Source organism: Oryctolagus cuniculus, chromosome 17 (assembly GCF_964237555.1).
Source record: "Oryctolagus cuniculus chromosome 17, mOryCun1.1, whole genome shotgun sequence".
NCBI classification, from domain to species: domain Eukaryota; kingdom Metazoa; phylum Chordata; class Mammalia; order Lagomorpha; family Leporidae; genus Oryctolagus; species Oryctolagus cuniculus.
This window is the reverse complement of record NC_091448.1, coordinates 11700886-11709616: the sequence shown is the minus strand read 5'-3', so window position 1 is coordinate 11709616 and position 8731 is coordinate 11700886. Positions and strand designations below refer to the sequence as shown.

The following is an 8731-nucleotide window of genomic DNA, read 5'->3' as shown; positions in this document are numbered from 1 at the left end:
CAGGGTTGGCCAAGGTTCCTGGTCTTGTGGCCACATCACTGCAGTCTCTACTCCAGTTCCCAAGGGGCTTTTCCTTCCCCCTCAGCATTTTCTCCTCTCCTTATAAAGACACTTATCTTTGGAGTTAGGGCTCACTCACATAATCCAAGATGGTCTCAAATCAAGATCCCTGACTTAATTACCTTTGCAAAAACCTTTTCTTTTAAAAAAATATTTATTTTATTTATTTGAAAGACATAGTTACAGAGAGAGGTAGAGACAGAGAGAGAGGTCTTCCATCCGCTGGTTCACTCCCCAGATGGCTGCAATGGCCAGAGCTGCGCCGATCAGAAGTCAGGAGCCAGAAGCTTCTTCCAGGTCTCCCAAGCAGGTGCAGGGGCCCAAGCACTTGGGCCATCTTCTACTGCTTTCCCAGGCCATAGCAGAGAGCTGGATTGGAAGAGGAGCAGCCAGGTCTCGAACCAGTGCCCATATGGGATGCCGGTGCTTCAGGCCAGGGCTTTAACCCGCTGCACCACAGCGCCAGCTCTGGACTAGCCTTGCCACTCACACAATACAAACTTCCTTACAGATGCACAAGTGCCATTCCTAAACTTGCCAAGACCCCAGGTTGGCCCTGTGATGTCAGCACCCCCAGACAGGCTGTGGCTTGAGCCCTGGACATGGCTTTGTTTCACGCTGGCATTTCGTGGCACCTCTTCTGTTGCCCTTTCTTCTTTCTCTCCCCAACACCCGGCCTACTTTCCTCTCTACAGGTGTACAAAGGTGGTTAAAATCCTCTCCTGTCTTTCTGCAGTGGCTATGTGTCTATAGACAAATTATGACCTTTCCAAGCTTCAATTCTCTCATCTGTAGAATGAGAATAATTAGTGTATCTACCTTATAGGTACCATGAGGCTCAAGTGAGTTAACACAAAGTATATAAGCACTTAACCTGCATGAAGGAAACCCTCTGTTAGAGTCAGCTAGGACTAGGATTTCTGCATAGTCACATCTTCTAGCTTCTTTCTTTATCCTTTAGTTCTTACGGCACCTGCTTCCTATTTTCCTCTAGGTTTTCTCTTCACAAGTTCTCCTTGATTCAGGGCAGAGATTCACCTAGGGGAGATTTGGAATGCACTTGACTGAGCCCCGCCCTCAGGATTTGGATTCTGCCAGTTTGGGAGGGGTCTCTGGCCTCACTGCTTTGATAAATGCACCTGTGATCCACTTGCAAGTGGACCTGGAGATCCTTGATGGTGGGAAGGGTATGAGGTGAGGAGGCTCCAATCTAGGACTCCTTGATTTGCTGAACACTCGTGGGCCTGGTCGCTTGATCTACACGTTCTCATGTTCAAGATAAAGATAATCGTATCTTCCAGCCAAGGTCAAATGAGAGCACATTTACAGAATCTGAAATATCCCACAGAAAGAATTGTCATGACAGTAAGTCTTCTTAAAGAATATTCCTTTTAAAATAATAATAAAGAAGTATTTCTCTGAGAGAGAGAGAAAGAGAGAATGAGAGAGAGAGAGAGAGAGAGACAGACTTCCATTCACTGGTTCACTTCCCAAATGCCTGCAATGGCCGGGGCTGGGCTGGGACTGAGGCGGGGGACCCACGTGATTTCCCACATGGGCGCAGTAATCCAGTTACTTGAATCATGGCTGCTGTCTTCCAGGATCTACACCGATGGGAAGCTGGAGTCAGAGCCAGCGCTGGGATAGGACTCCGTACTCTGACGTGGGATGTGGCTGTCTTCATCACCAAACTGAAAACCCACCCCCAGGACCCCACATTTCTGGTGGGTTAAGAGTTTTGGAAACTTTCACGTGGTTATCTCACTTAACTCTTTCAAATACTTGTGGGATTGGAGTCTGGTTTCCACAACACAGGAGACGAAACTGAGGCTCCTTGGCTGCTAACGAGAGGCTCAAATGAGTTCATGGCCGCAAATATCAGGGCCCAGAATCAGCGATTTTCCACTTTGTGCTAGCCTGGCCCCTCTGCCCAGCATAGCAAGCTTCATGCAAAGGCAGTCTTACGTGTGGGAACAGCCCTGACCCACGTCTTCTGCCCTTCCTCTTCTCTGATGGAAAATGGGAAACCCGAAGATCAGCCTCTTGCCTGGCTCAAACGGACTTCCCGTCCCCAGCTTGCAATTTAGTTCAAGAACTAAAAGTGGAAGTGATCAAAATCCGCAGAGCAAACTCTTACAACATCATGCAGGCAGCCTGAGGGTTTTACCTTGCGCTTCCTGTGTCGGCACTCCAGGGAGAAGGGAACCCGATGGGGTTGCCAGAGACCAGGGCACAGAGCATGCGTGACCCCCGAGCAGGACCCCCAGGCAAGGAGCCCCTGGGTGGGGCAAGCCCAGGTGAAAAAGACAGGGTGGTACAGCGCAAGGGAACTGAGCTCTTTTCTCCTTGCAACCTCATCTCGTCCAAGTGCTGGCTCCTCCCCATGCCTTACTCCTGCACTTGACCTTGTGGGTGTGAGGGAGGTCAACAGAACGCTTCCAAGCCTGCTCCGGCCTCTTGGCACACTTCTCTGGACTCCTGGATCCTGAGCCAGATGATTGCTTTCCACGTGGACTGTCGGCTTGGCTGTCTGGTGGCTGGGCTCAAACTTGACTTCCGCCCTTGCTCTGCTCAGAGCTGCTATGCAACGTGTGTGTGTGTGTGTGTGTGATGTATTTATTTATCTAGAAATAAAGTAGCTAATGTTTTTTTTTTTTTTTAATTAGCTCTCGGGTTATAACCATGCCATAATTCACCCATTTGAAAATATGACTCATGGTTTTTAGAATATTCACAGAGCTGTGCAACCATTGCCACAATCAATTTGAACACATGCTCATCAACATTAAAAAAGGAAGCCCCAAACCCTGGAACTATTAACCCATATTCCCCTGGACTTCTGAAGCCCTGGGCAATCACTCAGCTACTTTCCATCTCTACAGATTTCCCTCATCCTGGACATTTCATGTGAACGGATCATATGTTACGTGGCTTTAGTGGCTGGCTTCTTTCACTTAGCATGATGTTTTCAAGGTTCGTCCACATTGTAGCATACATCGGAGTTTTATCCCTTTTGCTGGCTGGATAATATTCCATTGCATAGATAATGGAGATAATTCATTTTGATTTTCCATTCATTAGTTGATGGAAATTTAGATCGTTTCTACCTTTTGACCCTTAGGAACCATGACACTATAAATATTCATGTGTGAGCTCTTATAGGGACATATGTTTTCAACTGTCTTGGATATATTCCTAGGAATGAAATTGCTAGCTTACATGGTAACTCTATGGTTCAAGTAGCTAAAGCTTTTAACATGTTAAAGACATGAAGATCAGGATACTAAACGGTTAAAAATTGTGGGGAGCAACTCGGACTAGACTGTTACTGGAATTAAGACTTATTCTATACATCTGCTCTCCCACAATATGGCGCTGGGAGAGGAGTAAACAGCTTCTATGCAGCTGCCTCTCGCCAACTTGAGTGATGACCTGCAGGAGCTGATCCTGCTCCTGATTGGAGGAGAGCAGCGTACTCGGCGTGTGGGCAGCAGAGTTGGGATTGGTGGAAGAGGACTATAAAGGAGGAGAGAGACAACATGCACCAGGAACATCTATCTGAAGGAACATCTGAGCAGCCCCTGAGAGAGCCGGCCGGCGGTGTGCCGCTCCCCCGCGGAAGTGGGGAAAGTGGCAGGGGGAACCGCCCTTCCACGGAGGTGGAAGGGTCGGTAGCCAACCCGGGAAGAACCAGCAGCAAACCCGGGGAGGGCCGAGCAGACAAAAGAACAGCGCAGGGTCCTGTGTCGTTCCTCCGCAAAGAGGGGGAGCGACAAAAAATCTCTACTGGGGGCCGGCGCCATGTCTCACTTGGTTAATCCTCCGCCTGCGGTGCCGGCATCCCATATGGGCACTGGGTTCTAGTTCCGGTTTCTCCTCTTCCAGTCCAGCTCTCTGCTGTAGCCTGGGAGGGCAGTGGAGGATGGCCCAAGTGCTTGGGCCCTGCACCCACATGGGAGACCAGGAAGAAGCACCTGGCTCCTGGCTTCGGATTGGCGCAGCGCACCGGCCGTAGCGGCCATTGGGGGGTGAACCAACGGAAAAGGAAGACCTTTCTCTCTGTCTCTCTCTCTCACTGTCTAACTCTGCCTGTCTAATAAAAAATATTTTTAAAAAATCTCTACTGTACCTGAGCTACTTCCAGAGATGTTTATTTATTCATTTAAGATTTATTTTATTTGCAAGGCAGAGTGACAGAGACAGAAGGGGAGACACAAAGGTCTTCCATCTGCTGGCCCAATTTCTAACCAGCTACAATGGCCAGGGCTAGATCAGGCTGAAGCCCGGAGTCAGGAGCTCCATCGGGGTCTCCAGTGTGGATGGCAGGAGGCCAAGCACCTGGGCCCTCCTCCACTGTCTTCTCTGGCTCATTATCAGGGAGCTGGATCAGAAGTGAAGCAGCCAGGACTTGACCCCACTCCTATATGGGATGTGTCTCAGGCTGTGGCTTAACCCACTGCACCACAATGCTGGTCTCAGAGCTGTTTATTTTTAAAATGAGGTTAGTTTATATCTGGTGGGGGAGAGCAGAGAGAACTGAGACAAAAGACTTGAGGCGCTTGTCTGAACTACAAAGGGAAACATGGGTCCTTGGACCAGTCTATATTCTCAATGCTTAGCTGAGTAGGAGGACAGTGGGCTTGGTCTTTTCCCATCAAGCCTGTCTCTTGAAGTGAACCCTGTACAGGAGCCGTACTGGACTTCCCACTGGGGGCAGAGAGGTGGTTCAGGGCCTGCCTTCACTGGGAGCTGGTCGGGGTTGGGGGGCTTTGCTTCTGGGGACTCTGTCTGGAGATGGCCTTCCCTGTTCTGTGACATGAAGGACAATGTTAATTCGCCAGCTTTTAACAGCTGTTGTATTTGGAAATGGGAAAAAAAAATTAAATAGGGAGAAAATTAGGTTTTGTCCCACCAACCAAGGAGGACCACTGTTCGTGTTCATAAACTGCTCTCATCTGTGTGTGTGTGTGTGTGTGTGTGTGTGTGTTATGCACTGGATTTCTTTGGCCTCTGTAGGGAAATCGACTTCAATACCTGTGTGGCATCTCCTGAACTCTCATCTGTGGATAAGAAGGGGAGGCCAGAGGGGCTTGAAGCTTGCAAGGCGACCTTGTGTTTTCTAGGGGCTACAGTGGCAGGGGTGGTTTTTGGAAACAGCTGCTAGAGACTGAGGTGGAGGTGTCAGTTTCGCACCTGCCATCAAAGCCAGGTGTGGAGACCCTCCCAACCTACAAAGCTGGGAACCTCTACCCCCACCCCCGGATACTGTCAACTCAGCTTTCCTGCGGGCCTGGCTGCATGGTGGCCCCTGCCCTGCACCTCAGGTTTAAGGTGACTCACAGCCCTTGCAAGGGAACTAAAGAGGCCCACGGTCTGCTGGACCTCACCCCAGTTTCTCTTGAACTGGCAGCTTCCTGGTGTGACCTAATACTGGAAACCAGAAAGGGAAAGAGCCACAGGCAAAACTCAAACACGCGATATTTTTTGTTGTTCTGGTTTTGTTGTAAGCAGAGGCCCTTTCGACTCCCGTCTACACCTGAGTGTCTGGTCGTGTGGCTTAGACAACTCGCGGGGAAGGACCCAGCAGGCAGGACTCGCCAAGTGCAAGTGCACAGTGCCGCCGCTCCCTCTGGGGGGTGGGTGGGGCTGCTGGGGTGAGCCCCAGGTGCCAGCCCTCTGCTCCGTCAGCTCTAACCAGAACCCACACCTTTTGGTTTTTCCCTTCACATCTCTCTTCTCCCGAAGCCAGTAATCAGTCAAAGGGTGAGGGATTTTCCCAAGATCCCTCTCATGCCCTTGGGGGTTTCAGTCCTGCCCTTTCTTCTCTCCTCTCTCCTCTCATGCTTTTGTTCCCACGTCCCTCGCTGGAAGGACCTGTGGGCCAGGACACCAAGGACCGTCCAGGCGGCCTGACCACGCTGGCCGAGAAGAGAGGCAGACAGGACTCAGGGAGAAAGGGCTTGGATTCCTGGCATCGGGGAGCCTGGAGCAGAGGGAAGATCGGAGAGGAGGCTGAGTTGGGGACCAACGCCCCCAGCTCATGCAAAGCTGACCACTCCCTGAGGGTCCTGTTCAGCTCTGCTCCTCCGTGATGTGAACAGTGAAACGGAATAAGACGACATAGCTGATGAAGCATTTCTGAGATAACAGGCTGGGAAAGACGCTGGGTTGGGAGCCCAGAATTCTGAGTTCCCACTCAGCCCGTCACTAATAAAGACCTGACAGGTCGACGCCTTACTTTCTTTATCCATAAAATAGAAATAAAAATGCTCACCTATGGACATCCCAGGATGGTGACAAAGTAGCAGAGAAGGGGCAGGTGGGAAGCGGCAAAGCACAGATGATCAGGGTCTTCAGTGGTGGTGCGGGCTCAGGCAGGAGAGGTCAGGAGCTCCCTTTGGGACCTAGGGAGGCACCGAATCTGCTCTTAGAGTCTGGGGCCGAGGGACGCCCCTGCCCGCGGGGAGATCACTGAGTGTGATGTCAGGGCGGGGAGGGGGCAGAGGGGCCTGGAGCCCCCTCCTAACATTTAGAGCAATGGCCCTGTGGGCAGGGGGCTCTGGAGAGAATGACCACGGACACAGGCAAGCAGTGCCATGCCACTGGTGTTTTCTGTAGCCCAGTCCTGGGAGGAAGTGGTGAGAAGCAGAAGGACTCTGGGAGTCTGGCGTTGTGACCCTAGGTAGAAAGGAAGGGATGAGGCCAGGCCACCCATCGGGCGGCGTTGGAAGGAGCTGCAGTACCTAGGAAAGGGTGAAGCCACAAGCCGGGCAGCACAAATGGCCGCCAGGGCCACCTGGTCCTCCAAGGAGGATGCGTGACCCCAGGGCCCCGGCGAGGGGAGGCAGGCGCAGCCTCACAGACGGTCATTGTTCTCCACACCCCTTTGTTGTCCTTTCTCAGGCGCCAGGCGGGTGGGACTGGGAGGCCTGGGTCACCCAAAGATAAGGTCTTTTTATGAGCTTCCTGATTTCGCTGAGGGAGGGAAGAACTCGGCCAGCTGGCACGGCCACGAGCGTCCCCTCCACCTGGTCCCTTCTGCGGGCCTGAAGCTCCTCCCAGTTGAGATGGGAGAGTAATGACAGCTTCTGGGGTGGCTGGGCCCAGAGGACATCAGCAAGCAAGGCAAGGAGGCTTCCAAGTCCCCTGCGGCCGCTCGCCCCAACCTTCCTGCACAAGCTTGCGCTGGGCACGGCGAGCCTGGCCTTCGATTTCAGTGGCCGGAGGAACGTTCATTTCCCATGATTCTTCTGGAAATTTCTCCTGAGTCCTCCAGGGAAAAGAAAGGTGAATGAGATGAAAGGGAAATCCTGGAAAGCACTCTAAATGTTGTCCAGACGCCAGCTCTGAAGGAGAGGCTGGGAGGTGCACCTGTTGAAACATCACTAGTCAGGCCTAAGGGACAGAGAGAGGGGAGTGAGGGATTTCAATGAACGTGAATCTTCAGTATGTGTGCTTGGTGAGATGATTCACTGTGCAAAAATACATGTAGTGAGAAGCTGACCTTTTAACCCTGCCCCCCAATTCCTTAGTTCCTCTTCCCCTAAAGAGCTAGCGTTCCTGATATTTGGAGTCTCCCCCCCACCCCGAGTAACTGAGATCAGCTGTTTCTTGGAGATCTGTGTGGGAGTGGAGCACTGGACATCTGAACATGATCCTGGTGGGTGGTGCTTCCAAGGGATGCTACTCATGCATCCAAGTGTCCAGGGGACAGTCTACAGCCCGTGGTGGGAAGAGAAGTGTGTGATGGGGGAGAGAGGCACCAGCAACAGACACACCAACAGGTGTCACTGAGTGCCAGGCAGTGCGTGAGGATAGATTAGGGTGCCGGGAGGTGACTGGGGGTCACTCCCTGTCTCTCCCTTTTCCTTGTATCAGAACAAAGTCGCCTTTTCCCCTGCCCGGCATACTCCTGAGGTCCCCAGCCCCAACTGGACAGTCCCCAAGCAGCATGTTGATACAGAGAGTGTGTGGTGCAGGTTGGAGACCCGGAAGGGTGGGAGACCATCTTGAACTTCTGCCAGCGCTGAGCTATCTTCTAGGAGATGTTTTTTAATGACTGCATGGCTTTATTTAGAATTTGTTTATTTAAGATGCAGAGAGAGAGAGCTCCCATCTGCGTGCTCACTCTCCAAACACCTGTGACAAGCCTGGAACTGGAAGTTGGGGACACTCAGTCCAAGTCGCCCACATGGGCGGCAGGGACCCAAGTACTTGAGCCATCACCTGCTTCCCCGCACCCCACCCGGGATACACATTAGCAGGAAACCAGAACTGGAAGCAGAGCTGGACTTGAATGGAGGCATCCAACATGGGGTGCGGGAGTCCCAAGTAATGTCTTAACCTCTAGGCCACCTAATACTGCTGGCTTTCAATACACCTCTGCTTTGAATCATCTTTGTCTTCTTTTGTTTCTCTGGAGGACTATGGAAGACAGTAAGCCGTAAATGAGCACATTCTAGTTAGTAAACACTTGGCACCTACTAACCACATATCTAATACTGTGTGGTCATGGTAGTGAAGGACTCCAAGGTCCCAGCAAGGCTTGTAACCTTTTGCCTCCATATCCAGCTCATTATCATTCTGCATCTCACCCAATTAGAGAGACATTATCCCGCCCCAGAAATGGGAACACTCTTCTTTTCCTCTCTCCTCTTTCTGTTGGCTGCCT

At 51.6% G+C, this 8731-nt stretch overlaps 1 long non-coding RNA gene across 1 annotated transcript; it reads right to left on the bottom strand.

Annotated features, from left to right (window-relative positions):
- Positions 1 to 246: 246 nt before the first annotated feature.
- On the bottom strand, positions 247 to 6932 carry LOC138846350 (uncharacterized). Its single transcript, XR_011383835.1, has 3 exons — positions 6804 to 6932; positions 6335 to 6464; positions 247 to 429 (listed from the first exon to the last, which is right to left on the bottom strand). It is a non-coding gene; the product is annotated as an uncharacterized lncRNA (long non-coding RNA).
- Between the last annotated feature and the right edge of the window lie 1799 nt (positions 6933 to 8731).